Genomic DNA, 16,070 nt, shown 5'->3' on the forward strand with positions numbered 1-16,070 from the left:
TGCCGACACTTCATCTACGCGACACTTTCTCATAACCTTTCCTGCCAAAATCTGCATGGCCACCTTGACCACAAGGTCGCAGATACTCAAGATGGCATAGACTTGCGACTTCTTTACGAACTTGAATTTATCCTTCATGGCCTCCGCGAGGGTCTGCTTGCCACCTTTTCTCCCAAATATCAAGGCCGAATTTTCCCCTATGTAGGATAGTCGCGTGATCCTATGGATCAATCTGTCCTTGATGGGTATTGGCTCCTCCAGCCACAGATAGCCATTGTGCACTAGGCATAGTAGCTCCTTGATGACCAATACTATGGGGGTACGATTATAGTGTGGGACCCATAGGAGGTTGAGAAGACCTACCTTGTCTACTCCCCTTAGCCACTTCTGTGGTTCTAATGCAGTCATCCTGGTGGTTGTGTCAACAACGCAACACATGATGTTATGAAACTAGCTCACAAAAAGATATAAAAGATAGATCAACGCCTTAGAAATAAGCCTCTTCGAGGGGGCAACCCCCTTCACATTACACAAATGAACAATTCTTGGATGATACAAATGACAAGACCTCCTTTCTATATATAGGAGTCTAAGGGGTCATAATATAATTAGAGCCGACATAGGAATAATAATGTAAGGCCACAATAATAAAAATAGTGGGCTTCTATGGGGCACAATAATAACAATATGGGGACTACATGGGCACACCAATATAATAAGACGGTTGTATTAATAACAATAATGGGTTACACTAGTAGTATAGGGACCTAAAATGCCCCTCTCCTTCAAAAAGTGTTGTCCTCAATGCTTGAGTAGTTTGTGATGCTTCTGTATAAAATTCTTGTCCTCCCATGTGGAATTTTGAGCGGGTAAGTTCTTCCACTTGATGAGATACTCTGAAATTGATCGATTTCGTAGCTGTCGGGTTCTTGTTTCTGTGACTGCTCCAAGTTCCAATATGATTTTTCCTTCCTCGTCAAGTTCTGGCAATATTGTTTGAACTGGGATCTTCTATAACTTTTGAATGAGTGGCCACACTTCTTCATCCTTCTTCCATTCATCCCTTGCTTTGTTTATCCAATCTGGTTGGATAATAGAAATAACACAAAACAATGATTCAACATCCTCATCGTTTCTTGAGAGTGCATCTGCAACAACATTTTTCTTCCCTTTTTTGTAGATGATTTGAAAGTCATAACCCAACATATTTGTGACCCATTTTTTTTGTTCTTCTAAAGATAATCTTTTTTCTAAAAAGTATTTAAGAATATCAAGATCCATTTTTACCTTGAAGTGTCTTCCCATTAGGTAAGGTCGCCATTTCTTAAGTGCATGTAGTATTGCAAACATTTCCTTCTCATAAATAGCTTGCTTGAGATGTAGCCATAAAAATACCCAATTTCCTACATCAAAACTTCTTTCATTGCGATGTTGATATGCCTGTTGTTTCATTCGATTCTGCACCAAAGTGGCGTTATCCTTTAAAATTTGGAGAACTTGTTGTTGATGTTCGATGTGATCTTTCACTGCTTGAATCTTTTTCTTCTTGATATGTCCATCTATCTTGAGAGTTTGAGGAGTGGTAATTTGTTCCAATGCATTACAAGATATGGTTGGATTCATTTCTTGATGCTTGATGTGATCTTTCACTTCTTGAACATTTTTCTTCTTGATATGTCCTTCTATCTTGATAGTTTGAGGAGTGGTAATTCCGGCCAATGCATTACAAGATATGGTCAGATTCATTTCTTCTTTCTCGATGTGATCTTTCACTTCTTGAACCTTTTTCTTCTTTATATGTCCTTCTGTCTTGAGAGTTTGAGGAGTGGTAATTCTTGCCAATGCTTTACAACATATGGTCAGATTGATTTCTTCTTTCTCTAGGGTTCATTCCTAGTTTATATCCTCTTCTTCTTTTGTTTCTTGATCCTTTTCTTCATCCTCTTCACAATCAATGTAAACTAATTTCTTCTCAGCACACTTATGACCTTTAATTTATTTGTTATCACAATTGTAACAAAGTCCTTTTGCCCTTTTTTCTTCCAATTGTTGTGGTGTCAACCTTATAGGTTCTGGAAGGCTAGGAGAAACAACACTTCCATCTTTATAGTTGTGAGGGGTAGACTTCCTTGTTTCCATACTTTTTCTTTCCACTTTTCTTTCCAACCTGAATTCATTCTCCAATGAATTAAGTTCCCAAAGATGAACCTCATGTTGAATGTTATCCTTTAAAGTCCCTATGGAAACATCAATCCTCTGCTTCTCTGGAATATCATTTTCCCTTATATTCAATTTTTGAAAGTATTCAATGTGCTTTGCCATTGAACACTTTTGTTTGATATTTATCAATTGGATAAAGAAGGTGTTTATGTTTGTATCCTCATAATGTGCGATCATTTCCTCTGTGAAAATTGACCACGTAACAAGTGGTTTACAAGAACAAAGCCCTTTATACCATAAAAATTGATCTGGTTCTAAATATGAAGATGCAATACGTGCCTTTTATAACAGTTGCACTTCATGTAGATCAAAATATTACTCCATCTATAGTATCCAATTTACCAGATCCTTTCCATCAAACTTCCTCATATCACCTTTTCTTTATTTTAGGAGATCGATCTTGAAACAACTGTAACTATGTAGTTTCAGATTTCCAAGTTATAAAATTTTCTTATGAGGTAGCCCTCTGAGTCCTCTTTCTAACCCCATAAGTCTGATCAAGATTGGATTCTCCAAGGAAGAGTTATGCCAAATCTCCCACGGTGACCTGATTATAAACTAGTTCAGTAGAGCGAACTTGTACTAAGTGCCACGTGTTACTATTTTGACCTTAGGACCTGAAACTAATATAAAGAAAACTAAAGGTCGGTCTCTTTTTGAAACTTCTTACGAAATTTCAATTTGATGCTCAAAACAAACGTTATGATGATTTCCCCAAGTCACCTGTTTTGAATGTAATTCAGGAGTTTGCAAAAACCCTAACTTCCTCAGATCATATCTCTGAACATATAGTGAGACAAGATCTGAAATTCATACCCAAAGTTCAAAATGATTTTGGGTCAAATGGGTTTTTGTTTTAGCTTCTGAAATGTCACATAAAAACATTTATAGCGAAAATTCCATGATGACCTGTTTGGAGCCGCAAAACCTTAGAATCTAAAGCTCTAATACCAAATGTTATGAAACCATCTCAAAAAAAGATAGAAAATATAGATCAACGCCTTATATATAAGCCTCTTCGAGGGGGAAACCTCCTTTACATTACAGAAATGAACAATTCTTGGATGATACAAATGAGAAGACCTCATTTCTATATATAGGAGTCTAAGGGGTCATAATATAATCAGAACTGACATAACAATAATAATGTAAGGGCACGATAATAACAATAGTGGGCTTCTATGGGGCACAATAATAACAATATGAGGACTACATGGGCACAAAAGTATAATAAGGGGGTTGCACTAATAACAATAAGGGGTTATAGTAGTAGTACAGGGACCTAACACATGAGTTGTTCTGTTGCCAAGTGCGGGAACTTTTCATGGTCAGCTAAGTCCCAATCTTCCAGTTTCAACATAGGAATCCACCCAAATTGCAGTCCTTCAAGGAAAATTTTGTCTGGTAGTAGCGGGTGTGAAAGGCAACCTTACTCTCATCAATGTCCTTTGGCACCTTGGTCTTGCCCTTGCATGGAGGGACGTACTCGGGCAACTTAATGATAGGGCCAAAACCCTGGACTTCAACTTCCTCCACTTCTACCCGCAAATCCTCATCATCCATCGGAATGTCCTCAATTTCTTCCTCCTCCATCTCCGGGTTAATGGTTTTTCCCTTTTCCTGTGTGGTGGGCTTGTCCTTCTGTGGGTTTCTTCTAGGCAATGTGCACACCAGTATCGCAACCTACTTTCCCTTTTCCTGTGTGGTGGGCTTTGGTCTAGGCATTTATGGTGACTTGGGGACTTCAGCTAAGACCTCTGTAAGCTTTGGAGCAACTCCCTCTACCTCCCTAAAAACTTCCGACACAACCCCCTCGGTTGTTACTGCTTCTCTGTCCATAGCTTCTGCGGGCGTTGACATGATGCTATGCAACAACTCCTGTGTCTCCTTTGGCAATGTCTCAAATACTGAACTTGCTAGAAAAGCTTCATAGTTTTCACGGTTCATGTGCGCTTGAGAGCTCAACAACTCAATTCTCAAAATTCCAAGTGTTTTTCACTGGGAAGCCACCTGTAATTTATAGGCACTTTCAAGTTCAAATCTGATCATTCCCCCGAAAATCGGCTCATTAATGCTGGATTGGCAGCATATGTCCAAGGATATTACCCATAAAGTTTGTCTTAAATGCCAAACGGTCACTCCATTTGGCCACATTCTTACCATCAAATCATGAATAGTGACTTTAACGATCACTTTCCGATTGACCTGCATGATTTCTCCCCGAGTAGCGCAACTCTCTTTGTGCTGTCATGAACCCTGTGCCATTTCCTCGTTTCACACAATCCTCCAATAGTGCAGTTCCCCAACTCAGGCAGTGTAGTTTATAGTCACATGCCTCGTTTTAGCTACTTGGAGTGCTAAGACTATGCTATCTTCATGTAGTCATCTAACCCAATCACCGGTGTATGGCTTCAGTGGATTGCCATTCACCTTTCCTGGGAAGGGATCTCCATTCAATTTAACGAACTGAACTGCTCCGACATCGGTAATCTCCTTAATGACATAGGGCTCTAACCAGTGCATTCTAAATTTCCCCGGAAGTTTATCAAACTTGCTGTCATATAACAAAACCAGATCATTTACCTTAAAGGTGTGCTACTTAGTGTGTCGATCATGCCATGCTTTTTCGCGCTGCTTTTGGACTTGTCAATGAAATCTAGCTAGAAATCTCTCTTCCTCAAGCTCAGCCAGCTGCGCGAGCCTCTCTTCCAGGGCTCTGCATCCATCATACCCATGAGTGCCACTATGCACAGACTAGGCATAATGTATTCCATGGGCATCATTGATTCAACACCATATAAAATCCTAAAGGGTGTCTGTCCAGTCAACCTTTTGCATGTCATCCGATAGGCCCATAGTACTATGGGTATGTGTAGGTCCCAATCACTTCACTGAGTATTGTAAGCCTTGGTCAGCATGTTTTCCAGCACCTTATTGAATGTTTCCACCATCCCATTAGCCTGTGGGTGATAAGGTGAGATTTTTTGGTTATATACGTGAAATTCCTCCATCAGCGCGCTGATCGTTTTGTTCAAAAAGTGTGTACCACGATTACTCATCAAAATATTTGGACACCCAAATCACATATGTACATAGTCAAAGAGGAACTTTGCAGTGGTCATGCCTGTGTAGTCCGTCACAGGCTATGCCTCCATCCATCGAGTCAAATACTCAATCTCGGTGATAATGTATTGCGTTCCCGTCTTCTTCCCTTAGGGCTGGATGGGTCCCACAAAATCTATCACCCATTTCTCGAAAGGTTGTAACGTCATCTGTGGGTTCATAGGCAGCTCATCTCTCTGCGATGGCCTGCTAGTCCTTTGACACACATCACATGCCTTGCAGTAAGCTTTTGAATCCTGATGGAGGGTTGGCCACCACAACCCTGTGCATAGAATCTTTTATGTGGTCACTCTTCCTGCATAATGCCCTCCCGCGGCACCCCCATGAGTGTCCGTGAGGATACTTCTCCTTTCGAACTCTGGTACATATCGTCATAATACTTCCTTAGACCCCATTTTGTACAGATGTCTGGAAATGACAGAAAAAGTCTGTTGCACATACCACTAATTCCTTTTTTTGCTGGATGATGTAACGTTCCAGGGCAGTTCCTTTTGTTAGGAAGTGTATGATGCCTTCAAAGTGACCATCCATGATGCGCACTGCAAATAGCTGTGTGTCAGGCAATCCCTCCTCCAAATTAGTTGGCTCTTCCCCTGTTTCGATGCATGACAAATGATTTGGTCACGTGTTTAGTCATCCATACTTTAAAATAACCTCAAAACCATATTCCTGGAACAATAACAACCACCTATAGATTCTCCCCCCCCGACATAGGCTTATTAACCAGGTATTTCAACGCAGAATGATCTGTATACATCTTAAAATGTCCACCCAGAAAATAGTGTCTAAGCTTCTGGAGCACGTATACCATGGCTAACCCTTCACACTCGGTGGTGGAATAGTTCTTCTTAGCCTTGGATAATCTCTTGCTTGTGAATGTTATATGATGGTCCAATTCTCCTCCACCAGCCTGTGTCAGTACTACACCCAGTTCTATACATGACGCGTCTACATGTACATGAAACGCCTTCTTCCAATCTGGGAAGACTAAAATTAGCGTGATGACCATTTTTCCTTTTAATACATCCAAGATCTTCTGACAATCCTCATTCTAGTAGAATGTGACATCTTTTTTCAACAACTTCTCCATAGGCACGGTGATCTGGGCACAACCCTTGATAAACTTCCTGTAATACCCAGTATGTGCTAAGGTTTCGCGCAACTGTTTTACACTCCTTGGCACCTCCAAGTTAAGTATCACTGCGATCTTCACGGGATCTACCATCAGTCCCTGTCTACAAACCACATGACCCAGCAAAGTCCCAAAAGGCACACAAAACATACATTTCTTCAAATTAAGCGCAATATGGTACCTTCAAAAAGTATCTAGCATCAGGTGCAAACTTTCCACACGGCATTTTACCAACCCAAACACAGTCCAATAATCAAAGTACACCTACAGAAACTTATGAATGAATTCTTTGAATGCAACAATGACTACGCGCGAAAAAATTGCAAGCGCATTCTTCAATCCGAAAGGAATTATAGTGTACTAAAAACATCCCCACTCAGTCACGAAGGTCATATTTCTTCTATATTTAGGCACGATTTTAATCTGATGGTACCCAGAGAACCCATCAATGAAGGAGTACACTTCCTAGCCACCTACATTATCCAATACCTCATCAGTGAATGAAGTCGAGAAAGGATCATGTACGTAAGCGTCATTCAACTTCCTGAGACCTACGCATATCCTTATTTCATCCTTCTTCTTCTTTTCCTATACCACCATTGGCCTCACCCAATCAGATTCTTCTACGAGCTCAATGATGCCTACCACGAGCATCTTATCTAGCTCTAAGTGGACATTCTCCTTATACTTCGGATTGAGACGGTAAGGTCTTTTCTTAATCGGCTCCGCGTTGGGTTTTAACGTGATCTTCATAATGCCCAGGTCTCCTCTTATCCCCTTTAGCTCCATAAATTTGGTAGGGAAAAAATCTAGGTATTCACAGAGCAATTTGACGACCTTATTTACCATCGCGTCATCCCAGTAGTCTCCAATCTTCACAAATTTCAGCTCCGCCTCCATACCAATATTTACCTGTTTCGTTTTTAGTGGCATAGTTATATTAGGATTCTCAATCTGCGGTCCCTCAACCTTGCAGTGACCCTTTGTTTCAGGGATATTAATCTTTTGTGGATCCTCGTCTTCTTCTTTAGTAGTCACGTTATAGCATTCCAGCGCATAGCTCAGCTAAGTAGTCCAATTGGGTTGAATCAGATCCAAAGGATGCTATGGTATCCTAAATATTGCTTCTTTAACTTCTTATAGAGCTTCATTAATACAGTCAAACCCATCTTCGAAGCTGAACGTCATTATGAATCCTTCACGCACAGGTGAATGGGATAACATCCAGGTATGACAGAACAAGTGCACCCATTCAGGTTGGGGTTTCTCTCCATAGACCTTAGCCCATTTGGCCAAGTGTGCACACGGATCATCCTTCCCGTCATATTTTTCTGTCATTCGTGCCATTGGCTTCCAAAATCATGTTCGCATCATCCTTCTACACTCACGCCAATCGTCAAAACTACCCTTGTGCGTACCCCACCATCTCACAGGTGTAGCGCGTAGTGCCCAGTCCAAAGCCTGGAAGTGCTACTTCTCTTGTACTTCCCTCTCAAAGTGCTACTTCTCTTGTACTTCCCTCTCAAATGCATCCAAAAATACATCTACATCATTCAATCCATCGTAATTGGGCATATTTCTTACCTCTAAGGATACACAACACAGCAACCGGGTCATCATGTTACAGCTCAATGTGGTTAATTCATGTATCCAATTCTGCCAGTGCTCTAATTCTTCATCAGAGTTTGAGGTGCAGGAACTCTCACGATCCCATGTAATTCATCCATCCACCATTGGATTCACCCAATTTTGGTCTCGTGCTGTTATTATATATATGCAATCCAAATCGTCATTGCTCTCATAATTGCGGACTGGTTTAGTACATCGTGACCCTTTAGCAGGGTCTAGGGGTACTATTACGTGAAACGATTTCTTTTCAAATATCATGTTTTGCTTCTTTCGGTTGATTACCCCATTCATGTCAGTAGCCCAATCAATGCCAAGGAGCGCAGGGCAGGGGTTGATGTCATCAACAATTTCTATCACTTCAAAGTCAACGAATGTACTCGCGCCTTCAATATCTATAGTTACTCCTCACAACCGTCCCATGGGGATGATATTATGCTAATTTTCCATCCTTAACTGAATCGGAGACCACTGTAGCATGAGTCTCCCCATCCGCTCCCAAGTTTACTTTGGTAAAACGTTCACGTCTAACCCCAGATCCAAAATAACCTGATCCATTTCATATTCTCCTATTTGTGTGGTCAGTCTCATCTCACGCCTTGTCCTTACTTTATGCTTACCAATCTTCTGTACCACATGAGGTTCACCTAGAGTGTTTCTGGCACATCTATTTATAAGTTCCCACAACCTTTTCATAGCCTTGCTATCGTGCAACAACTTCATGTAGGTTTCTAGAAAAGTCGTAAGCATAGAAGGGTCCATTTCCTAATCAGGCTTATCCCTGCTTCCTGAGGTAGAGGCCTCAGTGAAGCTTTTCTTTTCTTCCACGAATGTTTTGCGTGCGCGCACCAAATCAAATTCAACCTCCTTCGCCAGAGCTTGGCGAACCCATGCACTATCTTCAGGTTGTTTCCCCTTATCGTCGCTCGTTGCAATTCTACTTCGGAGCACTATGTTCACATTTGGATCCTCCTCGCAAGGCTTAGACTTCATCATCTACAGGTTCTGAGTCAGCTGTCGTGGCATCACCCCTTTGTCACGTATTCGTGCTATTAGTGTAGGACAGCCCTCTGTTTCATGATCAAATTGAGTACAATAATTGCACGATAGACACATTGGGTTAGTTCATTCACGGTCATAGTGTCCTGGTCCTCCACAATTGTAACACATCAGTTGTCCTTGACCTCTGCCAGGTCCTCCTCTGCATTGACCTCGTCCGTGCCCCAAAAAGCCTGTTCGTGCCATCCCATCCCTTTGGTCAAAATGCCACATTTCTTCTTGGACTCTATAGGCAGGTGTTTTATCCATCATCAATCCATAACTTTGATAGTTGTGCTCATCATGCCCTACCGACTTGCAGAAGTTAAAGAACAGTGTTGGAAATAATACTGAGGGGGGGGGGGGTGAATCAGTATTATCAGATCAATAATTTAATTTTCAAAAACTGATTTGTATACACTACTTCAGCTTAGTGAACTAGCGTGTATACACAACTGTACTTAATGCAACTAGCGTATATGCAAAGATATTTTGATTTGCCCAAATTATCATGCATTAAACTTTAACCAGTATATTAGGAATTCATTAGATAGTGCAGTAAAAATAGAATAAAGCATCACACATAAGAAACACACATGAACACCAAGATATAAGGTGGAAACCCAATGTGGGTGAAAACCACCTGCTACAATCGTCTCTGTCTTCTTTTAATAAGAAAGTTCTGTTTACAATTATTGTACTGGTGCGGTCTTATACCAACAAGCAGGATTCTACCTATAGAAGGCTACAACCTTCTCTCGTTCTCCAGCTTCTACTGGAAGGGAGCTATAACCCCATAGCTCTTGTACTAGTTGATATGTTTACTAGTATGTAGGTGCCAGCCTACAGAAGGCTACAGCCTTCTCTTTTCTTCCAGGGACCATGTTTCATAAATTTTCAGACTGGATCCATTAACAACATCATTCAATCATCAAATATATCTGCATCAACCAATCTCCTTTTGAACCAACCACAACCGAATCAATCAATCACTTTGACAACCCATCAATCTGGTCATCAGAATGCTGTCACCAGAATACAGTAACCAGAACCCAAGCTAGAACTTAGAACACTGCAACAGCAAATAGAAGCAACTAAAACATATTTTATAAGGTATACACTGGTTCCATGTGTTGAACCTACATGCATACATGATTTCCTCAAAGCGAACCAGCGTACAGATCTGCAAATCAAATTTATGATGTATACACTGCTTTGATATGCAAAACCAGCGTGTATACACTTCTTTTCTAAAGTGAACTTGCGTACAGATCTGTAAATGATGATTTAAACATTACAACTATTCCAGACTTCAGTCATACCCAGATCATCATATTTACAGACTACAACATGCACCAGTTATTTCAGATACATGATCAAACTACATAAAGATAATTCACTTCAAGCCTTAAGATCCTGATACATCATTAGATCTTATCCTTCATCAAACGCTAAGGTTCATCCTTGGTTCAGATCAAGCACAACACCATAAGCCAATAACCTACATATTAGATCTCACACTTCATTAGATATTCGATACTTGCACACCTTGGCCTAATGATCTTCTCCTCCTTTTATAGTTTTAGGCCTTTCTCAATACCATGGACCAAAACCACTTAGGACCAATACCTTGGACCAAATACCTAGGGTCAATACCTCAGACCAGATACCTTGGACTAGATACCCTAGACCAATACCATGGATCAAAATACCATGGACCAAATACTTCGGACCAAAAATTTAGTTTTCCAAGGTATACGCGCTTTTCCTTTTATGAAAGTACATGTGTATGTATACGCGACTTGTAAACAGTGAACCTGCGTGTATACGCAGCTTGGTCAATGGTGAACTTGTGTATACTTCTCTTTCTTCATTCTGTGAAGACTTATCTGTAATTCTTTGTTTTTTACCTACTATACTGTGATCTTTCATCTAAGTGAGTTTCCTTCTGAGCTGATTCCTTGAAGCTGCCCTACATTTCATCACATCTGTAAACACTACTGTCATGCATTCTGTCACATCTGATATCTCTTCTGTAGATTCATCTTGTTACCGTATACAAGTGAGTTGTTATACTACAAATGGGTTGCCATCAAGTACAACACATACATCATAATGCCAACAATCTCCCCTTTTGGACTTGATAGCAAGAACCACACCAAGTCACTCTCCCCCTTTGACATCAAGGGCAAAGGTCATGCTCCCCCTGAGTGCATGCTGAATTCTCTAATATGCTGAAGTGTGCTGATTAAGCTCCCATGATTGAGTCCATGCTCCCCCTGAGCATAAGCAAAGTCTGCAAAAAGATGTTCTAAAAGAAGAACATGACTCTATACATACATCAAAAATGACCTTCCTATCACCAATGACTCATACATACATCCATCTCCCAAACAAGTGGGGATATACCAAATTTGACTCATCCACCCAACTTAGTGGGGATATATCAATTGTTTATACATGTCAAAAATAAGAAACATTACATCATCCATCCCATGCATAGTGGGGTTACAAATTAGGTCTTTTTATGACCGTTATATTAAAAGATATACATGAAATATATAACAGAGACCAAATATCTTAAACAAGACCACGATAGTCATCAACAACAATCATATGATTTTCACCATTAGTAGCATCTGTCAAAAACATCCATACCAGCAACCTATATATGTCCATTGTTAGTTCCCAAAATATCATCAACCCTGAACCTGTTCCACCTGCTCACTGTCAGATATGATCCTTGCATATGTCAGTAAGAGATATCAAAGCATAATCATCAATCAGATATACCTCAAGTTATCAACAAATTTATGAGGACCAATATACCAGCAGATTGAAACCATCGTCGAACAGAGCAGATGATTGACAGAACCATAGTAGACCCCTTTTTTCTGAGTCTGGCCCACTGCTTTTCTTCAAACCAACATATACGCGACTGTGCCCACAGAAACTCATGTATGTACCCGACTGCACTTCATGAAACTCGCGTATAACCACCTTTCTCTGAAAAATAGGATTTAACAATAGGATGATGTAGAAAATACTCCCAGCTTTTGTCTGAGATATTCAAATGTTTGTCTAGGCAGTGGTTTAGTGAATATATCAACAACCTGTTATTTGGAGGGAACATACTCCAATTTTACCTTTTGTTCAAGCACTTGTTCACGTAGGAAATGATATTTGATGGGTATGTGCTTGGTCTTGGAGTGCATGACTGGATTCTTTGAAATACTGATGGCACTTGTATTACACATAGAATAGAGATGGGTGGAGTACATGTGATCTAAATATCTTGCAAGGTTTGCATCATCTGAAGTAATTGTGTGCAGCAAGATGCAACAACCACGTATTCTGATTTAGCTGTAGATAATGCAATTGAACTTTTTTTCTTGCTGAACCAAGACACTAACCTAGAACCCATATAAAATGCACCACCACTAGTGCCTTTTCTATCATCAACACTTCCTGCCCAATCTGCATTTGTATATGCATGTAGTGTAAGATCTGTATCTCTAGGATACCATAAACCAAAGTTTTGCATTCCTTGAAGATATTTGAAAATCCTTTTGACTGCCTAAAGGTGTGATTCCTTTGGATTTGCTTGGAATCTTCCAACTATTCCCACTACATGCATGATGTCAGTTTAGGTACCTGTTAGATAAAGCAAACTGCCAACCATGGATCTGTAAGTTGGTTGATGTACTGCTGTTGATTCATCATTTGAGCTAAGATTTCATCCTGTTACCATTGGGGTACATACTAGTTTAGAATCTTCCATGCCATACTTTTTTAGGATTTTTTTGAGATATTTGGTTTGTGAGAGAAAAATACCATCTTTATTTTGTTGAACTTGTAAAGCAAGAAAATAGGTAAGCTCACCAAGCAAGGATATTTCAAATTCTTGCTGCATTACTGAAGCAAAATTCTGACTCGTGGATTCTTCATTGCTACCAAAAATGATATCGTCAACATACAAAACAATTATTAGCAATTTATCAGTGTCCATCTTTGTATATAAATTGCTATCTGCTAGCCCCTTTGAAAAACCCTGTTGGTGGAGATATTTGTCAAGATGGTAATACCATGCCCTTGGAGCTTGTTTTAGACCATAGAGAGCTTTTTCGAGTTTGCATACAAGTTTTGCATCATTTCCAAGAATGAATCCTTTTGGTTGTTCAATATAGACTTCTTCTTCTAAGTCTCCATTAAGAAAGGCAGATTTTACATCCATTTGGTATAGTTTGAATTTCTGAAAACTAGAAATAGCAAGAAACATTTTTATGGCTTCAAGTCTAGCAACAGGTGCAAAAGTTTCTTCAAAATCTATACCTTCTTGTTGAGCATATCCTTTTCAAACAAGTCTGGCATTGTTTCTAATAACTTCTCCATTTTCATTCAGTTGTTTTTGAATATCCATTTAGTTCCTATTATATTCTTATCATGAGGTCTAGGAACTAATTCCCATGTATTATTCTTTTCAATTTTCTCAAGTTCTTTATTCATGGCCTTGACCCAACATTCATCTTTGCATGCTTCATTTACATTTTGAGGTTTAGTGGAAGATAGTAATGCTAGATAGCTTGAGGCTTCAGCAATGGTTATTCTTGTCTGCACACCTGCCCCTTTTCCCCTAAAATTTGAGTTTCTAGATGATTTTTCTGAACATACCTGGACGAAGTCTTTTCTTCTATCGTTATCTCTTCTTCTGGTGCTTCATTGGTTTCTTCTTCAGAATCAGTGTGATTTGATGTGGGAAAATGATCCTCATCTTCTTCATTTTCGTAATCTTCGGTTTTTATCTGTTTTGGATTTTTGCATGTTTCAAATCCCTCAACATCAATACTTTCAATAATTTTCCCAAGTCTTTTATTGTAACATTTATATTCTTTACTTCAGGAAGAGTAGCCAAGAAGAATACATTCATCTGCTTTGGGTTCAAACTTACCAATTTTTTCATCAGTCCTTTTGATGTAACATTTGCTTCCAAAAACTTTGAAGTATTTTCAGTAGGAGTCTTACCATACCAAAGTTCATGTGGATTTTGAGTGCTGTTTACCCGAACATTTGCTTGTTTGAGAATAGTGACAGCGGCGAATGTAGCTTCACCCCAGAAGGTTGCAGGAGTTCCAGATTCATCTAGCATAGCACGAGCCATTTGTTGAAAAGTTTTGTTCATCCTTTCTACCACTCCATTTTGCTGAGGAGTCCTTGCGGTGGAGAACTACCTTTTTATTCCATGTTGTTCACAAAAGTTAAAGAAGTCATCCGAGGTAAATTCCCCTCGTCGATCAGACCTGAGGCATTTGATTTTTTGATCTGATTCATTTTCAACCAAAGCTTTGAAGGCTTTGAACTTTTCAAATGCTTCATCTTTATGCTTTAGAAGACCTATCCAACACATTCTGGAAGAATCATAAATGAACAATATAAATTATTCTTCTCCACAAGGTGACTATTTCCTTGATGGTCCACATAAATCAGTATGAACATGTTCAAGAGGCTTACTAGCTGACCCTTCCTTTTCGATGAAGTGAGATCTGGTTTTCTTACCGGATTGACACGATTTTCATATCGTATTTTCAGGAATGTTGATATCTGGAAGATCACGAACAACCTGGAATCTGCATGCTTTTCTTATTTGAGAAAAGCTTAGATGTCCCAATCTTCTGTGCCATAGCTAGTTTTCATCATTTTTGCTTAGATAGCATTATTGTTTTCCTCCCTTGAGTATGTATAGGTTGTTTGGAGTTCTTGTACCTTTGATCATGGTTTCTCCTGTATCAAGCTCACGAACAACACATCCATTTGATCGAAACACTACTTCATTTCCTTGATCACACATTTGACTTACACTCAACAGGTTATGCTTTAAGCCATTAACATACATAAAATGCCTAGCTTTAACTTTCTCTTTCAAGAAAACAGAGCCTTTACCTTTTATGACAGCAGGAGTGTCATTTCCAAATGAGACACTCTTTTCCTTTTCTAATGCATTATATGAGTGTAGTTTCTCTTTGTCACCTGTCATGTGTTTTGAGCATCCACTGTCGATGTACCACTAGTTTTCTTGTCCTTCTGCATACAAAGCTATACCACATCCTTCTGTTTGCGGTTCTTTCTTTCTCCATATTTTGGGATTTAATGGAGTTTGCTCCTTTTGAGATATTTGTCGAAATTTACTCCTGCATTTAGATTCTTCATGGCAAAAGTTGTTACAGATTGAGCATTCTATTTCATTTTCAAGAAGAGAAAAGTTATTATAGGAACTTTTCTTGATCCGTGTCACATTCCTTTGATTGCGTGCTTCTCTAGTCATGATGGTTTTGTAAGCAACACATTGAGCAGCTTTGTGTCCAAAATTATGACATGAGAAACATTGACCATTAAAGAAGTTCCTGCGATTATCGAATCTATTGACCTGGTGATTGTAGTTTCTATTGATATTTATCTTTGAAGCAAATTGAGTATGATTTACCTAAGGTTGATTGTGGCTTCTGTTCATCCTTGAAGTAAATTGAACCTGATTTACCTGGTGATCTACTTTATGCCTTTGCTGATGATTGTCAAACTGTTCACTGCTCTTTGCTGCATCAAGATAGCTTTTAGTGGAGGTTGACGGCTTCTATGATTGAGATGCTTCTTCAGTATATCCAAGACCTGTCTTTATCAGAGGAGAACACTGCACTTTGATAATTTCATTTAAGGTTTCTGATCCTTTAGAAAATCTAATATTGAGAGCTTTTGTTTTCTCAAGATCCTTTCTTAGACCCACAATTTCACATTCTAGTTTTTCATTGTGTTTTTCTCTTTCAGCAAGTTGGTATGTCAAGGTATCTATAATCATATTCTTTTCTTCTAAATAGATTTTGAGTTTAGAGATTTCTTCATAAAGGTCATCTTCATCTAAAGCATCCAAAAAATCATCATC

This window comes from Pinus tabuliformis, chromosome 8, assembly GCF_031772625.1.
Source record: "Pinus tabuliformis cultivar Carrire ecotype Pingquan chromosome 8, CPIR1, whole genome shotgun sequence".
NCBI lineage: Eukaryota > Viridiplantae > Streptophyta > Pinopsida > Pinales > Pinaceae > Pinus > Pinus tabuliformis.